The sequence below is a fragment of the Procambarus clarkii genome, chromosome 74, assembly GCF_040958095.1.
Source record: "Procambarus clarkii isolate CNS0578487 chromosome 74, FALCON_Pclarkii_2.0, whole genome shotgun sequence".
NCBI classification, from domain to species: Eukaryota; Metazoa; Arthropoda; class Malacostraca; order Decapoda; family Cambaridae; genus Procambarus; species Procambarus clarkii.
The window spans coordinates 29259703-29269544 of NC_091223.1; the positions used below are offsets into that span (position 1 = coordinate 29259703).

Here is a 9842-nt window from a genome sequence, read left to right on the forward strand (position 1 = left end):
GTTTGTAAATCAACTATGTATGTACTTTCCTGAATAAAATTGACTTTACTGTACACTTATATTCTCTGTGGATTTGTTATCCCCTATCGTTTGGGAGAAAAAAAATGACTAATACGTTCGGCGAATGACTTTGACTTCAACTTCACTTTGACTTCGTTCATGTCATCGTATTTTCCGTAATATATAAAGGTTATGACAATGCAATTATATTATTGTGTGCAAATAAGTTTGAAATTTCATGTACCCTAAAAATATTAAAATAAAGAATAAGAATAATTAAATAATTGTTGTAGTAAATTGTCACACGTTCATCATACGCAAACGAACACACAGTTTGGAGCGTCAGTACAAGACCGCCGCCATTTTAAAACACGGCTTCGAATGTAAGTAATGTTTTTCTCGTACTAACACTGTGTTATACAATAGATTTGGTCTTGAATTCACAAATTTAGTTGTTACATCTGACAGAGTATGTTAGACGGTGTAATGCTGGTCCATGTTAACGTATTTGTGGGCTTGGTTGGTTTAAATGTGGAGGCGAGGCCTGGCAGTGCTGGTGTATGTGGAGGCGAGGCGAGGCCTGGCAGTGCTGGTGTATGTGGAGGCGAGGCCTGGCTGTGCTGGTGAGTATGTGGAGGCGAGGCCTGGCAGTGCTGGTGTATGTGGAGGCGAGGCCTGGCAGTGCTGGTGTATGTGGAGGCGAGGCCTGGCTGTGCTAGTGTGTATGTGGAGGCGAGGCCTGGCTGTGCTAGTGTGTATGTGGAGGCGAGGCCTGGCTGTGCTAGTGTGTATGTGGAGGCGAGGCCTGGCTGTGCTAGTGTGTATGTGGAGGCGAGGCCTGGCTGTGCTAGTGTGTATGTGGAGGCGAGGCCTGGCTGTGCTGGTGTATGTGGAGGCGAGGCCTGGCTGTGCTAGTGTGTATGTGGAGGCGAGGCCTGGCTGTGCTAGTGTGTATGTGGAGGCGAGGCCTGGCTGTGCTGGTGTATGTGGAGGTGAGGCCTGGCTGTGCTAGTGTGTATGTGGAGGCGAGGCCTGGCTGTGCTAGTGTGTATGTGGAGGCGAGGCCTGGCTGTGCTAGTGTGTATGTGGAGGCGAGGCCTGGCTGTGCTAGTGTGTATGTGGAGGCGAGGCCTGGCTGTGCTAGTGTGTATGTGGAGGCGAGGCCTGGCTGTGCTGGTGTATGTGGAGGCGAGGCCTGGCTGTGCTAGTGTGTATGTGGAGGCGAGGCCTGGCTGTGCTAGTGTGTATGTGGAGGCGAGGCCTGGCTGTGCTAGTGTGTATGTGGAGGCGAGGCCTGGCTGTGCTAGTGTGTATGTGGAGGCGAGGCCTGGCTGTGCTAGTGTGTATGTGGAGGCGAGGCCTGGCTGTGCTAGTGTGTATGTGGAGGCGAGGCCTGGCTGTGCTAGTGTGTATGTGGAGGCGAGGCCTGGCTGTGCTAGTGTGTATGTGGAGGCGAGGCATGTACAACACTCCCCAATAGGAAGAAAACCCACTGGGTTCTAGGCTAGGTTAGGCTTATCTGTAATAATTGAATTAAGCCTAGCAAAGCCTAGAACCTAGTTCAGTAATTTAAAAAATGTTGTAACTTGAAAAATGCCATTCAATACATTAAACAATTTAAATATTTTCAGGCAATCAACACAACCCTCTCATGTTGGCTAACCCTCTCTCATGTTGGTCAATAATTTAATTATTTTTTTATGGAGTAATCTTTGCTGTTGAAATGTAGTCTTTTTGAGACTACATTTCAAATGTAGTGTGTGTGGAGGCGTGTATGTTAGGTATTACCTAATATACACGGTCTAATATATCTATCTGTGTGAAATAGATTAAATCCATTTATTTGATATTCAGCTAATAGTTCTGTATTTTCTACATTCATCCATGTTTTGGTAAGTGCAATAATATGTATTGTTTCATTGCAGATTAGAGATTCAAGATAGTTCTAGATTTCCGAAGTACTGAAACGCGCGCCATACAGGCTTGGTGGATCTAGGTGCAAGGTAAAATTATTTACATTTACTTGTTTTGTATTTATATGCATATATGCATTTATATGCATTATTCTATAGAATAATAGATCTCGTAATAATTTTGCAAAAATAGTGGCATTTACTATTTTTAAAAGATTATTAAAAAATTTACTGATATGGTGCATTCGGAAGACAAACCCAATTTTTCACTTTTGACAATTGAGCACCTGCTACATCCAGATTCTAGGGAAGAAAGGAAGGACGATCTTACTGAATCCCATAGCCTCTCCGAGGCACAAACCAGGCTTGTACACAACCCTCCCCCTGCACCCGAGCTATGTCAACAGGTCGTTCTTTCTCTTCGCCCTTACATCATCACACACAGAGATCACAATAACGTGATGCATCAAATGAACAAATCCACAAGGGCCGTGACGAGGATTTGAACCTGCGTCCGGGAGCATCCCAGACACTGCCTAAATCGACTGAGCTACAACAGGGTAAAAGGATCCAGGAAGTTCAGTAGAAGTTTGGTTTCATCCCTTTTACCCTGTCGTAGCTCAGTCGATTAAGGCAGTGTCTGGGATGCTCCCGGACACAGGTTTGAATCCTCATCACGGCCCTTGTGGATTTGTTCATTTGATGCATCACGTTATTGTGATCTGTGTGTGATGATGTAAGGGCGATGAGGGAGAACGGCCTGTTGACATAGCTCGGGTGCAGGGGGGGGGGGGGGGTTGTGTAAAAGCCTGGTTTGTGCCTCGGAGAGGCTATGGGATCCAGTAAGTTCAGTAGAACTTCGGTTTCAACCCTTTTACCCTGTTGTAGCTCAGTCGATTAAGGCAGTGTCTGGGATGCTCCCGGACGCAGGTTCGAATCCTCGTCACGGCCCTTGTGGATTTGTTCATTTGATGCATCACGTTATTGTGATCTGTGTGTGTAATTCTTCACTTGCTACAGCAACAGGAATGTGTGTGTATGTATTTGTGTTGTTGAATATGACCGAAAGTGTAAGATTAATGATTCTAACACAAATCGTCTGAATATTTGTTTTTCTTCACTGTCGAGAGTAGTTAAAAAAATTTACTCGAGTTTATTTTCACACTTTATTTATGGTCCTTAAGTCCCTCTCCTTAATGCTGCTGCTGTTTCTCGCATCTTTGCATCGCTTGTATGTTTGGGGGTTTGGCCTCTTGCTATATATTGATTCCATTTGTGTGTGTTTGGGTCTCAGGCCCTCTCGCAATTTCTGTTGAACAAACCCCTTTTCCTAGTTCTGCATCTCTCCTTTGGTACAAATTTTGTTGTGCTTTTATCATATATTTCACAAAACTTGACATACATTTCATTTACTTCATGTCCTATCAGCAAGTGTTTGTCAAATTCTTTAAGGAAAGTTTATCATCCTGATTGCAGATCTCTAGCGATATTATGTCAACTTCTTGTGGATTCGCAATCATTATTTAATTTACCTTTAGGTGTTCTTTCACCAGCACAGCAACACTGTACCTCTCCCAACCAGTTTAAGATAAAAACTAAGTACTAACTAATTAACTCAATGTAACCTACCTTACCCCCAAAATGACAACCCATGTCTTCTATTTTAAACAATGCTGTTTTGTTGACCAAATTGTATTTGTTTTTTTCTGCAATGTTTCCCCCCCCCCACCACTCTACCACCACATTGAGTTTAGTAGCTCTGTGCACGTCAGGTGCTGTTTAATATACAGACCTACTCCTCCATTTGACCTAGTTTCTCTATCACATCTATATCACTTTGTGCTTTAGGCCTGGTGGAGCTTGGTCCACCAGGCTGTTGTTTGGAGTGGCCCGCAGATCCACATACAGTCTGCATATGATATACAGTCTGTTGATCAATTGAACTACAGTAGTTAGTTTTTATCATCCGAATGCACCAATATGTGTTCATTCTTCCCAGATGAAGGAACTAGGTAATATTCATCATCTGAATGCACCATCTGAAGCTTTAACACACTCATGATACACGAGAGGTTTAAAAAACTTTTAAAACTTTTAAAACTTTTTGACCTATGTATTTAAAAGCAATTCTAAAGTTAAAAAGTGTAGCATAGGCCCCCTCGCAGAATGTTCTTAATATGATCCTCAGGTTATAGTTTTATATCTAAAACCACCCCTAGATCTCTTTCTTGATCAGAATTCTTTATAGATCTCTGTGGCTCGATCATAGAAACTGAGCAAATTCGTTACACTGGACCTTCCAGATCGAATACCATGCTGACAGTCTGATATATCATTCAGTACGTCTGCATCTGAAATTGAGCAATACCGGATTTATTATTTGGTTTTATAAATTTTATACTTATAATCTTAACTTATTTCAGAGACCACGAGTAATCTGGGCTTCGAACTCAACAGAAAAGCCTTCCGTAGACCTGCTTCTTTGCTACATAATAGACAAAATTTAGTAAGTATTGATTTATTTACTATTTATTATTTATTTACCAGTATTAGTATAATAGATCTCGTAATAATTTTGCAAAAATAATGGCATTTACTATTTTAAAAAGCTCGGGTGCAGGGGGGGGGGGTTATGTAAAAGCCTGGTTTGTGCCTCGGAGAGGCTATGGGATCCAGTAAGATCGTCCTTCCTTTCCTCCCTAGAATCTGGATGTAGCAGGTGCTCAATTGTCAAAAGTGAAAAATTGGTTTTGTCTTCCGAATGCACCATTTCTGTAAATTTGCTAATAATCTTTTAAAAATAGTAAATGCCATTATTTTTGCAAAATTATTACGAGATCTATTATACTAATAACGGTTTGATAAAATACAGTAGACTGCCTACTGGATAATAGTTCCAGTCCACCTGTAGACAGGGATCTCACATCAGCTTGTATATTATGCAAGGATAAGATTTGATAAATTCAGTTATTTGACTGAACACTGGCTCAGTTTAAATCAGAGATTTAAACATACATAGTCTAACCTAGTTCCATAACTAACAGCCATTAGCCATTAGCCATTCATGCACAGCCATCAGCTGGGCCATAGACCGGCAATTTTGCTTTTTTCCCAAGCCGGTCTGTTTTTTTTCGATGCCTCAGTGGCCCATGCACAGGTCCGTTCAAGGGGATTAAATAGCCGTTCTATGGCCCCAGGGTTTGTATTTTATCAAACTCTTATTAGAATAATAGATCTCGTAATAATTTTGCAAAAATAGTGGCATTTACTATTTTAAAAAGCTCGGGTGCAGGGGGGGGGGGGTTATGTAAAAGCCTGGTTTGTGCCTCGGAGAGGCTATGGGATCCAGTAAGATCGTCCTTCCTTTCCTCCCTAGAATCTGGATGTAGCAGGTGCTCAATTGTCAAAAGTGAAAAATTGGTTTTGTCTTCCGAATGCACCATTTCTGTAAATTTGCTAATAATCTTTTAAAAATAGTAAATGCCATTATTTTTGCAAAATTATTACGAGATCTATTATACTAATAACGGTTTGATAAAATACAGTAGACTGCCTACTGGATAATAGTTCCAGTCCACCTGTAGACAGGGATCTCACATCAGCTTGTATATTATACAAGGATAAGATTTGATAAATTCAGTTATTTGACTGAACACTGGCTCTGTTTAAATCAGAGATTTAAACATACATAGTCTAACCTAGTTCCATAACTAACAGCCATTAGCCATTCATGCACAGCCATCAGCTGGGCCATAGACCGGCAATTTTGCTTTTTCCCAAGCCGGTCTGTTTTTTTTCGATGCCTCAGTGGCCCATGCACAGGTCCGTTCAAGGGGATTAAATAGCCGTTCTATGGCCCCAGGGTTTGTATTTTATCAAACTCTTATTAGAATAATAGATCTCGTAATAATTTTGCAAAAATAGTGGCATTTACTATTTTAAAAAGCTCGGGTGCAGGGGGGGGGGGTTATGTAAAAGCCTGGTTTGTGCCTCGGAGAGGCTATGGGATCCAGTAAGATCGTCCTTCCTTTCCTCCCTATAATCTGGATGTAGCAGGTGCTCAATTGTCAAAAGTGAAAAATTGGTTTTGTCTTCCGAATGCACCATTTCTGTAAATTTGCTAATAATCTTTTAAAAATAGTAAATGCCATTATTTTTGCAAAATTATTACGAGATCTATTATACTAATAACGGTTTGATAAAATACAGTAGACTGCCTACTGGTTTTACCTGTAATAAGGTTTGATACAGATGATTATGATTATGGTTTTGGCCTCCACCACCCTCTCACCTAACTTGTTCCAACCATGTCTACCACGCTGCTTGCGAAAGTTAATTTTCTAATATTTCTGTGGCATCTTTGTTTGGTTACCTTTTACAATATCTTCTTTTTATTCTACCATCTAGTTTTGGCATTTTATGCCTCTAACCTGGGAGCCACTTATTGGCAAGTCTATACCTTTACCAGTTGATGTGATTCTTTAGATATGGGCACCATATCTCCAGGTGTCCTACACAATTAGCTTTAATTAAATTTTCCAAAATTATCACTTACACTTGTAATACAGGGTTCTAGGTTCCCTATAGTGTCCTTTATTGAAATAGAGTTTAACAACAATTTCAATGTCCCTATTTTCTTTTAGATTATATCTCAACATATAATTAATGTCCAACAGGACATGATTACTCTTTCCAATGGGAGGATGGTATTGAATATTTGATCTAGTACTGATGGAATAATTTATATAATAATCACTAGAAATTATTTCGATAAGAATTTGAATTTATGCATGTCTTTGTTTTGGCATGCCTCTATTTCCATATGTTACATTTCTGCATGTCTCCAATTCTGGAAGTGTTCACTTTTGCATGTGCCTGACAAGGATGTTATATGCACCAGCTTTAATTATCACACATTGTATATAATGAATGACTTATTTTTAGAATTTTAATACATATTGCATCTGTCAATACATTATTAACAATAATATAGGTAATATGGTAGTCTAATGTAGAAATTTGACACTCTTTAACAGAATGTACGAGTATAAGCGAAAAAAGCGACTCCAATACAACAACAGATGGATGCAAGTATCAAGAAGGCTAAAACGTATACACAAAATGCATCCAAATACAGCTGTACACACTAGTGAATCCATTAATCTTACTGAGGCAGCATCAAGTTCAGAGATTGAGTCGTCAGACAATGACATTAGTTCTTTTGAAGCCGAGTCAAATCAAGAGTATGGATTAGGCTCTGAAATTGATGATTTACACATGAATCTTACTGATATTCATGATGTATTATCTAATTCTCAAAGTGAGGAGGAGAATGATGACCATGATAATCATCATTCACTTGTTTACCCACAGAATTTATTAATTCAGTGGGTAAACAAGAATGGTATTACACACAATGCTGTTGATGAATTATTTTTTTGCAGTAACAGAAAAAATGGAATACATAATGAAGGAATTATCAAAATTGACATTTTTATCAGGGGATATCCTGAATATTGTCAAAATGACGGAAACCCATATGTCAAAAACACATGGAGATATACCAATCCTGGAAGACATTCTTCCATCCCCACTTGAAACTGTTGAGCAGGTGGAAAGTCTGTCACATGAGCTAAAAGTTAACAGTGAATATAAAAAGAGTATGGTAAGTGTTGCTTAATTCTTTTAGCCTGAGTATGGTAAGTGTTGCTGAATTTTTTTAGCCTTGTACATATGTCTTTTGATTAGTTTTTTTGCAGATGAAGGAAGGTGGGGTGGCACATAATTGATTGTTCAGTGTTATGTTTAAGGTACAAATAAAACAAAAGCAAAAGTTACTCAAATTCGTTGATTTTTGTAATAGTTAAGAAGGAAAATATTTTAATGCTATTTATTTAATACAGTTGGAAATTAGAAAATCTAATGTTGAGATTGAAAGATATATATTATTCTCTATTACCTTACAGCTTATGCATTATTTTAACAGGTCCAGACGCTGTCTCAAATGGGCGGTGCAAGCTGTGGAGACACAGTGAGACGAATGATGAGGAGGATAGGGACCTATGGGGTCTGGTCTCAGTATTCACTCGTTGGGCGCAAGAGGAAACGTGTCTTCAAAACCTTGGATATTTGTAATGTAATAATAAGTACGTAAATTTGACATTTTTTTGGATTATATATGTCTGCATGTATTATGTATTATACTTGCATGCTTGTTAATGACTTGTATTCTAGTCTTGTGGGTATCTCCTTTCTCCTACGGGCCAAATGCTTTGTTCTTACCTAGCATTTTGCTTTGTTTGGGTATGAATGTTTGTGTACCTTCATTGTATATTTTGCAAAATTTGCCATATATCTCATTACTCCTCTGCCTAGCAACAAGTCTGTCTAATTATACTCAATAACTATTTTTCAAAGTTCCCCATAGTGTCCTTTATTGAAATAGAGTTCATGAACCGTTTCAATATCCTTATTTTCTTCTAGATTATATCTTAAAGTATATTTAAATGTTATTGTTATTAAATGTTATTGTGACATTGCATTGCAATTGAGCTGCGTTGTTAACCATTCTGTTCATTTCATGAGTATATTTTATTTTCTATTTTTTCATATCATTTTTTTTATCTGTTTTTATTTTTCAGTGATGGGAATATCAGATCATTTGATGTTCCCATCAGAAAATTGGGAAAGTCAGATCTTTTGATGTTCCCAATTTTCAGATGGAAGCATCAGACCATCATGGAATGCATGGGATGAGGTAGTTTAGAATGGTGGGGAGGACGAGAGGGGGGATGGTGGGGAAGACGAGGGAACAGAGGAGAGGGTAATGGTGGGGAGGACGAGGGGACAGGGGAATGGAGAATGCTGGGGAGGACAAAGGGGACGAGGGGACGGAGGAAGACTGGAGAACAGGGGAACACCTAAATAAAAGCCAACAATGTTATTACTCTGTGGCTTCTTGTCTCCTGACAAAAAGAATTATAATTATATATATTAATTAATTCTTATAACTTTCCAGAAGCCTGTATCAACACCCACACTAATGCAACTGAAAGAGATGTTGAGACAAGTATTGCTGATATGTTGAAGAACGCCCCAAACAAACACGGTGGAAACAGATACAAGGTAAAGTTTGCCAATTTGCTGTAGTCTAATTCAATCTCTTTTTAGTAATCTTTGTGAACATTTATGCTATGAATAAGATAAAATAATGTAATTGATTTTGACTAAATATGTAGATATATTTAATTTTCTCAGCACTAATAATGAAAGAAAACCAAAATAAAAGGTGGCTACTATCTCTAATAATGGGCTGGAATAATACAGGATATAATAATATATATATATATAAATATATATACATATATTTATATATATATATATTTATTTATATAAATATATATATGATATATATATTCTATTCTATTAGTCTATTCTATTCTATAGTTTTATATAGATTCTTGTTTTAGTTTTTTTCTATAATATGGAAAGGGTTTTTAATTAATAAATTAAATATTATATAATAAAATAATGTATTATTGAAAACAATTAGTAACAAACAATATTTCATTACAGGGTGGTGAAGCAAGAATACATGTGCATCACATAGCAGAGTCGGATATGACGAATAATGAAAATAGCGGAGAGCCTGGTGCATGGCATACCGCTGAATCTATATATTTATATATAATATATATATATTTATATATAATATATATATATTTATATATATATATATATATATATATATTTATATATATATATATATTTATATATATATATATATATATTTATATATATATATATATTTATATATATATATATATTTATATATATATATATATTTATATATATATATATATATTTATATATATATATATATATATATATATATATATATTTATATATATATATATATTTATATATATA

At 37.3% G+C, this 9842-nt stretch overlaps 1 long non-coding RNA gene across 1 annotated transcript; it reads left to right on the forward strand.

Annotated features, from left to right (window-relative positions):
• The first annotated feature begins 322 nt into the window (after positions 1-322).
• Positions 323-9580, forward strand: LOC138356781 (uncharacterized). Its single transcript, XR_011224654.1, has 4 exons — positions 323-383; positions 1926-2003; positions 8932-9038; positions 9489-9580. It is a non-coding gene; the product is annotated as an uncharacterized lncRNA (long non-coding RNA).
• Positions 9581-9842: the final 262 nt, after the last annotated feature.